This window comes from Chenopodium album, chromosome 11 (assembly GCF_948465745.1).
Source record: "Chenopodium album chromosome 11, dcCheAlbu1.1, whole genome shotgun sequence".
In the NCBI taxonomy this organism is placed as follows: Eukaryota; Viridiplantae; Streptophyta; class Magnoliopsida; order Caryophyllales; family Amaranthaceae; genus Chenopodium; species Chenopodium album.
In genome coordinates this window covers 39645448-39658250 of record NC_137844.1, presented here as the reverse complement: position 1 = coordinate 39658250, position 12803 = coordinate 39645448, and the positions used below count along the sequence as shown (strand labels likewise).

The window sequence follows — 12803 nt, the reverse complement described above, 5'->3', positions numbered from 1 at the left end:
GAATTTGTTTTAGATTGGATTTTTAGAGAGAGAAGCTCAATTTGAGGAAACCTTTGTTCTTGGATTCTAGAGAGAGAAACTTGGTGATTTTGATGAATGCTACTTTTAATCTTCTTCCTTTTTGATTTTGATCAAAGTTTTGTAAGAATTCTTTACTCTTTAATGCAATTTTAGTATTTGATTCTTGATATTTGGTTGAATTTCTTGTTTCTTGTTTGATTTGATTTTTGATAGCTTGAGTATATTTTGAGTACAATATTGATGATGAAATTGGTGATTAGTTTAGTTTTGCTATTCAATTTTACAATGTGTAGTGAGTAGATTGCTTGTTAGGGATGTGGTGAAACATGCATGAGTGATAATTTATAGCTAATTGGGGGATTTTGATTGATCAATATTGTGATTAAATTGGTTGGTGAAATTTGTGCATGTGTTTGATGTCTTGAGGAGTGATCAACCTTAACTATCGAGCTAGATTGCATAGTAGTTTTTATTGATACGACACATACATTGATTTGGAAGCTATTATTATCGATTGATCTAGTTTTGCGATTTCCGTTGAATGTCATTCGTAGAGACCACTAGCTTGACCCTAGGAAATAGCTTTACAAGTGATTTTGATTGCATTTGCTACTTTCCCTCACATTATTAGATTGGTTGAATTCTTGCCCAATTAGTATGATTGTCGTGCATGCATGTGGATCCTATTCCCTAGCATCCTTAATATCATTCTTCATATTCATTTAGTAGCATTGATTAGTTTGTTTAGACTAACTTTTACCTAGATTTCGAGATAGCTTAACTTGAGATAGGTTATACCTCATTCCCTTGGGTTTGACCCAGACTTACCCCTATACTTAGGGTTGGGTTTGGTTATAAATTTGGTTTGATCGGGGGATACTTAGAACTCAACGACCTAGGTCTTCCTCCTGTCAATACTCCCATTGTAGTTGATACCGTACATTATGACGTGTAAATTGTACAAAGTACTAGTAAAAAATAAAAAATTATGACTTGCTTTATAGGTCCATTCTATTTAACTTAATTTTGCTTATTATCTTAACGTATTAATATTGATTCGAACTTATTAATATACTTATTGAGGTTTTTTTATTTTTTTAGAGTGTCAATACTTATTTTCACTTATCAGAACTTATTAGTATTGATTTGAAATTAGTTGAACTTATTGATATTTATCTTAACTTATATTTGCTAAAAATAAGTTCTAATAAGTAGAACATAACAGACCCTACATTATTGAAAATTTTCACACCCGAAATAACCTTCGACACTAATTACAATTTTGATTATATCTTGTAAAAGTCGAACCCACAATTTTTAATTCCTTTATCCGCCACTAGTAGCATGGTAGTGTTTAGGTTGATGCTTTTCGGGATCAATGGTGAGTTTTGAATCGACTATTCGACTAATATAGGAACAACTTAAAATCTAATTGTGCAATGACATGTTTCACTTTTAGACATTACATGATAATTTTGATAAGATTGTTTGATTTTCTAAATAAAACTAGCATTTTAGCCCGTTCGATGCACGGGTTGTTACTTAGTTATTTCATGTGTAGATATGCTTTTCAATAGTTGAAATTTTTTATATGAAATACGAATTAGTTGTTTCATTGCTAAAATTTAAAAGAAACAAAAAAAAAGAGTCAGGGTAGAACTGTGGAAGAAGATGAAGGAATTTAGTTAGTTATATATACAAATAGATCGTGGGATATGAAATGACATATTAGTTTAAGTTATATTTTAAGTCAAAGAGTTGAAAAGACTTTTTTTTATTACTAAAATTCATATGTTTATGTGATGTATATTAATTGGATCAACTTGATTTTATTATGGCGGAAATGAAACACTTTATTTTCTTTATTGAATTTGCAAGTCATAGAATGCATAAAAACTTAAACAAAAAGATTTAGAGAGGTGACATGTGTCATATGGGGTAATGGATGAGTAGTGACTGATGATGACAACGGTCATATGAAAAATTTGTGGCCTGATTTGTGTTTTTAAATACTAAGTATAGATAGATTATCACCTAGAGAAAAAGAGGAACAACTAACAGGTGACTTGAACAGAGTTGGTTGTTAAATTAATGCATGATTGTTCAATATACAAGTGACTTGAATAGAGTTGTTAATCTCGAGATTGTTCATAATACTTCAATAAATGGTTATAAACCTATAAAAATTTTGAACGTTACATATATAATGATTATATATGGTTTGTGTGAGTTTGTAGGAAAAATAATTAAAATATATACATTTTGAGTATAGGTATAGGAAAAATATATAAAATCTGCTTAAATTCTATGATAAACAAAAAAAAGGAAAATTTGAAAAATATCACCATTTAAAATAGCCAATTTTTACACTACATCTCAAGTTTTTTTTATTGTAATATACCACCTAGTTTTTTCCAAAACACTAAAAACTACTACAACTTTTCTGAGTGACTTTATTATGGGTCCCACAAGTGGCCTTCCTTTCATTTTCCCTTTCTCTTCTCCCGATTTCCCTTATTCTTCCCTCTTTCTATCTCTTCATCTTGCAAATTTGATTTCATTTATCGCTTTTTTGCAAATTAGGGTATTAAATTATGAAATTAAACCTTCAACAAATTGAAATTTCAAAATCAAGAGCTTGAACAAGTGTAATTAAGGTTAGTGAAATCAATTTGGGGGTTTTCTCAATTCAAAAAATTAGAGTTTACCATTGTCATTTACAAAACAAAAAGATAACAAAAATTACCTCGATTTTTTCTGTTTCCTCACTGACTTTAAACACCAGCATCCAATTCTAGATCCCCCCCTCTACAATGCATCTGATTTGGTTTTTCAATTGGTCCCCCCCCCCCCCCTCTGCGCTTTTACTTAGAGAAAGTACCACACAAACCCTAGTTTTTAGAAAGAATTAAGAGAGATGGAAAGAGGAGTATTGAATGTAGGATTTCACATTCAATTTGGGTGGGTGAGAGTATTGTTATGGGTTTTAAAGAGGAAAGAGAAGATAGAGAGAGGGAAGAATAGGGGAACAATCAAGCATAAAAAGAGGGAAAGAGGGGGAAAATGAAAGGAAGACTATTTTTGGATCCATGATGACGGTCACTCAGAAAAGTTGTGGTAGTTTTTAGCGTTTTAGAAAAAACAAGGTGGTGTAATACAATAAAAAAAATTTGAGTGGTAATGTAAAAATTGGCTAATTTAGATGGCGGTATTTTTCAAATTTCCTCCCCCCCTCCTTCCCCCAAAAAAAAAAAAAAAATATATATATATATATATATATATATATATATATATATATATATATATATATATATATATATATATATATATATATATATATATATATATAAAAGATTGTTTGTCATTATATTTAATCGAAGTAAACTTTTTTCGCCTAATTTGAAGCGCACTTGGTTGCATTGGACAGGACATGATTTCCTTTATTTTCTCCTTTCCTAATTCAATCTTCTAAAAAATGCCCCGATTTCACTATCCACGATTTAATAAAGACGAAGTTTAGAATAAGGCCCCATTCACTTCACCTTATTTTTGCTGAACTGAAATTATTTTTACTGAAATAAAATTATATTTGCTGAACTTAAATTATTTTTATTGAACTTAAATTAATTTTACTGAACTGAAATTATTTTTGCTGAATTGAAATTATTTTTAATTCTTCTTTAAGAAAACTGAATTTTACTGAACAAAACTTATTTTACTGAACTGAAATTATTTTTAGTTAATATGATTTTTTTAAGGTGAAGTGAACAGGACCTAAGGCGGAAGTTAAGTGAAAAGTTGGATATCAAACTTTGCCCTTTGTTGCAAATTGGAGACTCAAGTTTCATTTGTTGTATTTTGGGTACACTCCAATTTAACACCGTTAAATCCCTCCGTTAACTTCAATTAGTTTTTCTAAAAAAGTAAGAAAAAAATGCATTATAAAAAAAATCAATTATATGACTGAGTTACTCTACTACTCCCTCCATCCCATAATTACAGGCAAATATACTATTTTGGGTGTCCCAAAATGTTCCTCCTATTACTAAAAATAACACCCAATCATTACTTATTTTTTAGTTTTTCCATACAAATTACACACATACCAAAATAATCATTACTTACTTTTTCTATTTTTCATACAAAATACACACATACCTAAACAATTATTACTTACTTTTTAACGTTTCCATACAATATTCTCTACTTTTTATTATCCCCATGCAACATTCTTCACTTTTTAACTTTTCCATACAATATTCCTCTACTTTTTCCATCCTCCTTAAAAACCGTACTTTTTAGAGTTATTTGCCTGTAATTATGGGACGGAGGGAGTACAAGCTCCACCCCCACCCATCAAGTTCCACCAATAGTCCAATACTACTGTTCTCACCCCACAACTTCCATCGACTACCATGTTCCATAATCAACCCAATATCACCGCCTTATCCGCCCTTATTATTAGCTCGACCACCACGACACCACCAACAAAATCCAGTGAAATCACCACTCACCTATATAGTTAATCGTCGAAACCACTGTCACTCAAACAATCCTTCAAAATCACCAAAGATCCTTTTGAAATTACCCGTAGATTCCTTTAAAATTACCCACCACTAACAAAATCCACGGGAAATTATGTGTTGATAGGTCCAAGGAAATTGAATAATGGATTTTTTGAAGACGAAAGTGTAGTATTAATGGCAAAAGTGGTGAGAACTCAGTAGAAGTGACATCAATGAGATGATTGTAAGTAATTAAGTGGTGTTGGTGGTAAAAAAAGGTGGTGTTGGTGAGTTTTGATTTGGTGGTCTGGCCTATTAGAAGTGAGTACTCAAATTAATTAATTTACCGTAACGGAAGTGAGCAATCAAACCTTTTTTGAAAAAAAAAATTCAGTGTGGCTTAACGGAAGTTAACAGAGTAGGATGTGAGTACCCAAAGTGCAACAATTGAAACTTGAGTACCCAATTTACAATAATGGACAAAGTTTAGTACTCCGTACTCAATTTTGCATTTTACTCAATAAGACAGACTTACGTTAAATTATTGAAAAACGGATTGAAAGTTACATTAAAACCATTAACAGTTACCAGACCATAATTCTGTTATTCTTATATGAAATTAATATTACACATATATTTCTCTTTATTATATGTATCTATCTCATGATTAAATTACTAAAATTATCACAACACCTTCTATAAAACTCGTGATTAACAAATCACTTGTTTATGTAAATCATCAATAGATTTAAAAATTAAAAGTTATCATAAAATGGTTAAAGTTACCCTATGTTCTATGATAGGTCGTTTATCGTTAATGTTAATGAAAGTTCGTCTTATACAATAATACTTTTACTTAAACTTATTATTTTTATTTTTATTTGGTGCAAATGAGCCACGAGAACGGGGTTCATTTTTACAATAGGGGAAAGGTATGAAGATCCGAACCTCTAACGATAAGGATCAAAGATGGGGTGGAAGCCACTGCTCCAAACCCCTTCCTCTACTTAAACTTCTTATGTTTGGTTGTGTTTAGTTTCGGCTATCTTATGATTGGTCTTTGCCCCCTGAGGTTTTGGGAGGCTTGGACGATGTGAGAATGTTTATTTGCTCTAAAGTTGTGAAATTTTGATATACTTTGGAATTTTGGAAAGACATTTTGCATTAAGGTTTAGTTTCTGATGTTTTCTTAGAAATTGTTTTATTAACAGACAAATAAGGACACAATTTATTTAAGTCAGAGTGGCTCATTCGGTCCATTTAATTTAGTTTATTTTTTTTACATAGATTAATCACTTTTTAGTTGTCAGTTTTTAAATTCTATATATTTCCAATAAATTTGACTATCTATTGAGTCATTACAGGACACGTATTAAATGATTTTGAAAAACGAACATTCAAAAAACTGAAGAAAAAAAAATACTAATACCGAATGAACCATTACATTAACGGCCCATTTGGTTATTGGTAATAAATAGCGGTAATTGGGAATGAATTTGTATATAAATATAAGAAAAATCGTGTACAATCACCTTACGAAATACACTTTTTCAAAATAACTACCTTTTCTTTACTTTTTTTTTTAATAACCACCTTATCTTTCCAATTTCTTTTTAAATCACTACTTAACATTGGAAGCCCTAATCCGTTAGTTGTGGGGCCCACATCCGTTATGTTCCCTTTCTTTGCCCCAAACTCCCCACGACACCCCCTCTCTGCTTCTACATATTTCTTTGAACTCCATTGTATCACAAAACTAAATTTCAAGCATCAAATTGAAGTCAATTTTTACATTTTTAGGGCACAATTCAAGTAATTTAGGTACGCTAATCCTTCAATTCAACTGTAATTAACAATTTTTACATTTTTAGGGTTCTTGTTTTGTCACTCGAATTTAAGGGTTTCAAAAATTGAGTTTATATCTTGTAATTGACCAATTTAACTGTAATTAATCTTCGTTCACAATTAAATTAAGCTTGGGTAGCTGTTAATTCTATGGAATAATGGCTGCTCAAGAAGGAGGCAATGTAATTCTTTATCATTGTCATTGTAGTATCCCAATTGGAAGGAGACAATCTTGGACTGATCGAAACTCTGGAAGGTGATTCTTGGCTTGCAAATTCTATGAACCTAATACAGAGTGGAGGCGTTGTAAATTTTTGTGATGGCTGGATGAAGAACAAACAAAGTGGCAGAATAGTGTCATCAACAAATTGATGCAGCAAAAGAAGTTGATTGAAGCTGAATTGACTGATTTGCATGGTCAAAAAAGATTCTTGCTTGATGAAAATGACCATTTAAAGATGAAGCACAAGGCTTTTATGGGGTGAATAGAAGTTGAAGAACAAGGCCATTGAGAACCATGGCAGTGGTGGATAGAGAGCGAAAAAGAAGAAGGTGACAGTGAAAAGAGGGAAGGTAAGAGTGAAAAGGGAGAAGCAAAGAGGGAGTGTCGTGATGAATTTGGTTCAAAGGAAGGGAACATAACGTAGGTGGGCCCCAAAAGTAACTAAGGTGGGCTTCTAACGTTAACTGGTAGTCTGGTAGTGATTCAAAAAGAGATTGGAAATTATATATTTTTTTAAAAAAAAAGTAAAGAAAGGGTATTCCTCCATGTTTTAATAAGTGTTATAGTTTGACCACTACATAGTTTTAGGCAATTTAATTGACTTAAATAAAATAAGAGGTAAGTGGGTAATAAGAGTATTAAAAAATTGTAAAAGAAAGATAGTGAGTTTAATAGTTAATTGAAAAGTAATGAATGTGAGAGAAAGTATATAATAATAAAAAATAGTAGTGGGTTTGAGTGGGGATCAAGAGAGGAGAGAGATATAATATTTAAGGATAAATTTTTGCCGAAGAAAGAAAATGTAAAACTTATTAAAATACGGCCGGATTTGGTAAATGTAACACTTATTAAAACACGAAGAGAGTAATTATTTTTAAAATCCATGTTCATTCTCATGGTAATGTCATCATCCTTAAAGTATTTTTTTTTCTTGTTAAATTTTCATTCTCACTTAATACCACTCCCCAAGTGATGATGAAAATTCATAAGAAATTGTGTCTAGAAAAAAACATAATTTTGGGGGTAAGATTGTTTCCCACGGAGAAAAAGTTGTAAGCAACTTGATTCCCCATAAAGATTTTAATAGTTCTTCCCAATATAATTACACTTAAAATTCATGTTCATTCCACCATATAGTCCCAATAACCAAACAGGCCCTAATTTTCTTAACAGAATTCACTCCCTTTATTAAGGGAAAAACAAAAAGAGAAAAGAAGGGGGGGCCGGCCCACTAGAAAGGTATATAAAAGAAAACCCTGAAACAACAATACATCATCAAGCACCGCAACGGTTAAAAAAAATCAAAACCCTCGTTTTCTCTCTCTCGTCTTGTGTCGCAGCTGCTTCAGTGCAACTTTTCGCCGCCTGCCGCCCACTGTTGCTTGTACTTTGTATTCATCATTCTCCACTCTTGCTCAAGTGCTGCTACTTGATACTGTAAGTTCTTTCATTTCATTTATTTTTGTTATCATTTGCAATTTATACACCCAATGAATAAGATGGGTATAATTAGATTCATGAACTAACATAAATAAGTATTATTGAGTATATACTAGTATAATTTTACGTGTTTTATCCGTTAAATTTCAGGAATTGTATCATTAACTTGTTGTTTTTAATGAGTGTCATTTATGGCACTCATTTAACTTCACTTTGGATGATTTTTACTCGTTTTTATAACTCTCTTATGTCTTTTTCTCTAGTTTTAGCCTTTTATTCTTTAGTTTGTTCATTCTTAGTTGTTTTTCTCTTTTTCTTACATTTTCTTAGTTTTAATTGCTTTTTCTCTTTTATTTGTTTGTTTTTCTTTGTTCTCGATCAAGAGAAAGGTGGTGTCCAAGGCTCTTCATGGCTTTTCCTCAGGTTTTATGAAGCTCAAGATGCAAAAGTATCGCTCCATTGTAGCTCACAAGTCGAGACGTGCTAGTTCCAAGTCTTCAAGCCTGCACTCTCATGTTGCGCTTCAATAAAGAAGCAGTGTCGAACCCACAGTCTGCATGATTTGGGACTGCCATACCCAATGGTGATCAAGTGGAGCGCATGGAATGCACCGACGATCGCAAGGAGGAGATGCCCTGCTCCAGGGGCGCGAGCGCGCACGACAGGGGCGCGGGCGCGCTGCCCCTGCTTCCCGTTCCGTACCCTTCTTTTCAGGGCCCGCGCATTCCGGAGTGAGGGTGCGCCTGTACGGGTCTTATTTGGACGTCCAACTAATTTCTCCTTAGTTGGTTTTACTATATATAGATTTTCTTTCTATTTTGAAAAAAAAATTAGATTTTTAGAGAGAGAATTTGTTAGAGAATTTTAGGGAGAGAAGTTTATGCTTGGAAATTCTAGTTCTTAGATTCTTGAGAGAGAAACTTGATGATTTGATGATTGCTACATTTGGTCCTTCTTCTTTGAATACAAGCACATTTCCTTTGATTTTGATCAAAGTTTGTAAGAATCTTCTTCTCTTTAATCCAATCTTGGCATTTGATTTTGATAATTTGTTGAATTTTCAAGTTTATTGATTGATTTTATTATTGGTAGATTGACTGCCAATGATGATGATGATTTTGATGACTTGTTTAGTTTTGTGCTTTATTTTCACAATGTGTAGTGAGTAGATTCTTTGTTAGGGATGTGGTGAAGCATGCATAAATGATAGATCATAGCTAATTAGTGGATTTTGATTGATTTGACATTGTGATTAAATTGGTTGATAGAAATTGTGCATGTGTTTGATTTGTTAAGGAGTAGCTAACCTTGATTCTCAAGCTAGATTGCATTGTGATTTTCCAATGATACGACACATTTGTTTGGAAATTACATTTATCGATTGAACATGATTTGTGATGTTCCTAGTTAGTCATTCATAGAGACCCCTAGTTTGGCGCCTAGGAAATAGCCGATCGAGTCCTTTTGATTGCAATTTCTATTTTCCCTTGCTATGTTTTTTTTATCAATCTCCGATCCAATTAGCATTTCTATTGTGAGTGTATGTGGATCCTAAATCCCTAGTGTTTGTGATATTGATTTTTCATACTTGATTAGTTATTGAACCTAGTCTACACCAAACTATTTCCATTATCTTCGGAATATCTTAACAAAAGACTATAGCACTTAACCCTCCATTTCTGGTGGATTGACCTAGACTTACCCTATACTATATCTAGGTGTAGCTGAGTTTATAAATTTTTTTGATGAGGTTTGAGCAATTAACAACATGCTTGGATCGCCCATCAAATGACGTCGTTGCCGGGGAGTGGCATAGTTGATTGTTATAGTTGTTGAATCTATATCATCATATTGGAAAAACACAAAAGATTTTCTTATTTTAGGCTTCATTGGTAGCCTGCTACTAATATTTTTTCTTGAGATTGCATGCATAGGGCACGTGGTCGGTCATTAATGCCATTTGATCCGGAAATTGAGAGGACTATCATAAAGATAAGAGTAGCCAGTCGATCTTTAAGTTGTAGCCCTCCAAGAGAGGAAGAACATCAAGAAGAAGAAGAACGAGAAAGCATGGGTGCTAATCCGAGAGTGGCAATAAAGGAGTTGGGAACTCCTGGAGCATATAGGTTTGAGAGCGGGATTGCTCCGCCTACGACTCCGGCAAACGATTTCGAGATTAGACCGGCGATGATTACATCGATAGAGAGAAATCAATCTAGTGGAGCCAAGCATGAGAGTCCCCTCAATCATTTCAAGGAATTTGAGAAATATTGCAATACCATTAAGGTGAATGGGGTTACTCAAGAATTCATCCGCCTTAAGCTTGTCCCTTTCTCTCTCATTGGGCGTGCCTTGGAGTGGCTAGATAAAGAGGTGAAACCAAACTCTTTAAGGACATGGGATGAAGTGACAAAATAGTTTCTATCTCGTTTATACCCACAAAAGAAGATGGTCGAAGTTAGGACGATCATCCAAAGCTTCAAGCAAAAGGCAAATGAGAGCTTATATAAGGCATGGGAAAGGTATAAGGAGTATCAAAGAGAGTGCCCACATCATGATATCCCTACCTATCAAATCATCCAAATTTTCTATAGCGTCTAAGCCCTTAAGGAAAATCTTGCCTTGATGCGGGAGCCAGAGGACCCATCATGAACAAGATGGAAGAGGAGGCGGTGGACATAATTGAGGATGTAGTGAGGCATTACATGGATTGGCAAGAAGGTGAGAGGAAATCGACAAGTAAAAGCGGTTCTACGGTGTAGTCGATTGATCACCTTAATGCCATCAACAACTTGTCATCACAAATATAAAATTTGGGGAAGGAGATGACCTCTATCAAAGCAAAGCTTGAGAGTGCTTCATTACAAGCACCAATTCTTCCCTCCCACAATAAGGGGAGAGATACATCCTCCAACTCTACTCCTCTTTCTACTTCCAATAATATGCCAAATGTTTGCCTATTTTGTGATATTTGTGGGTCATATGAACATTATGCTTCCAATTGTCCTCATGCTTTTGTTGATAATTGTGATGATGTCGATAATAATGAGAGCGAACATGTGCATTTTGTTTCCAACAACAACAATGGGCCAAGGTTTGATGGCCAAAGGAACAATGGGAATAGGAACTATCACCAACAAGGGAATTTTGACAACTATAACCAAAATGGAGGTTATAAAAGCCAAGGAAATCAAAACTTCTGAAGCAACTATAACAACCAAGGTTATAGTGGTCAAAGTCAAAGTCAAGGGTATGGGAACCAAAGCCAAAATCAAGGTTATGGTAACCATCACCAAAACTATGGCCAAAATCAAGGCCAGGGTAATTAGAGTAACCAAAACAGAGGTAATTTTCAAAACAACAATCAGAGGGGGCCCCCACCCGGTTTTTCTCCAAGAACTTAAGGCAATGGTGATAATTCCTATGCCCAAACTTCATCTTCTAGATCTAACTTGGAGGAAATCATTGAGAATCAAACAAAAATCTGAACACGTACATGACGGTGATTGACAAAAAGTTCAATGAGATAATGACACATAGCAAGATGATAGAGACACAAATGACTCAATTAGTAAATACCTTGAAGGAGAGTGCTAGCCCTTCCTCTCTACCCTCTCAAGCCGTTGATCCTCAGAAGCCGGTCTATTATATCACAACTAGGAGTGGTAAGGTCCTTGAAGAAAGTGTTTCTCGGAAGAGTGAGGAAGGTGAGTGATTTGTGCAAGGAGGATAAGCATGATGTGTTAAGGAGAGAGAGTAAAGATGACAAGGAGAAAGTGAAGATTGAAGAAAATTTTCAGGAGGATGTGATCAAACCCAAGCTTCCCTACCCTCAAAAGTTCTTAAGGAGCAAAACTGATGATCAATTTGGGAGATTTCTAGTTATGCTTAAGGAGATTCATCTTTCTATCCCTTACAGATGCTTTAACTCAAATGCCCAATTATTCGAAGTTTCTTAAGGAGATATTGAGAGGCAAAAGAGTGTGTAATGAAGTGGAATCGGTAGATATTGGGGAGTGTTGTAGCGCTTTGATCCATAATGATTTACCCCCGAAGATAAAAGACCCCGGAAATTTCTCTATCCCTTGAAAAATCAACGGCAATCTCTTTCAAAATGTTCTTTGTGACCTTGGAGATAGTTTAAGTATTAAGCCCTACTCCATTATCAAGAAACTTAAGCTAGGAGAGCTCCTTTCAACCAACATGACACTCCAATTAGTGGACTGCTCTATCAAGTTTCCTAAGGGGAGTATGTTCCCCTCAAGATAGGAGAGTTCACTATCCCCGTTGATTTCATTGTTCTTGAAATAGCAGAAGATGATAATATACCTGTCATTCTAGGGAGACCATTCTTAGCTCCTTCGGGTGCTTTGATTGATATGAGGGGTGGTCTTATAACTTTGCATGTTCATGATGATAAGTTGAACTTTAAGCTTAAGTCTATGCATGAATCTTTGTCCTATGTGAAAGACATCATGTGTGTCAATCCTCTTCTCTTGAATGATAATGTTTGTATGGTTGTGTCTTTCTCTAACGATGTTTGTGTAGTGTGTGATGATGTTTCTAACAAAGTTGAAAGTAAGTTTAGTAGTCAAGATATCAAGGAATCATCAAAGCTTGAAGATGAGGAAATTATCGAAATACCTTCATGGTTTGAGCTCTCATCGAAGGAGTGGATTTGAAGATGACTCTCTATGTGTTGATGGTGAGAAACCGTCCACTAAAGTGAGTAAGAAATCAAAGAAGAAAAAGAGAGTTCCCATGGAGAA

At 34.1% G+C, this 12803-nt stretch overlaps 1 non-coding gene across 1 annotated transcript; it reads right to left on the bottom strand.

The window, feature by feature from the left end:
- Positions 1-10488: 10488 nt before the first annotated feature.
- On the bottom strand, positions 10489-10595 carry LOC145569626 (small nucleolar RNA R71). Its single transcript, XR_014096203.1, has one exon. It is a non-coding gene; the product is annotated as a small nucleolar RNA R71 (small nucleolar RNA).
- Positions 10596-12803: the final 2208 nt, after the last annotated feature.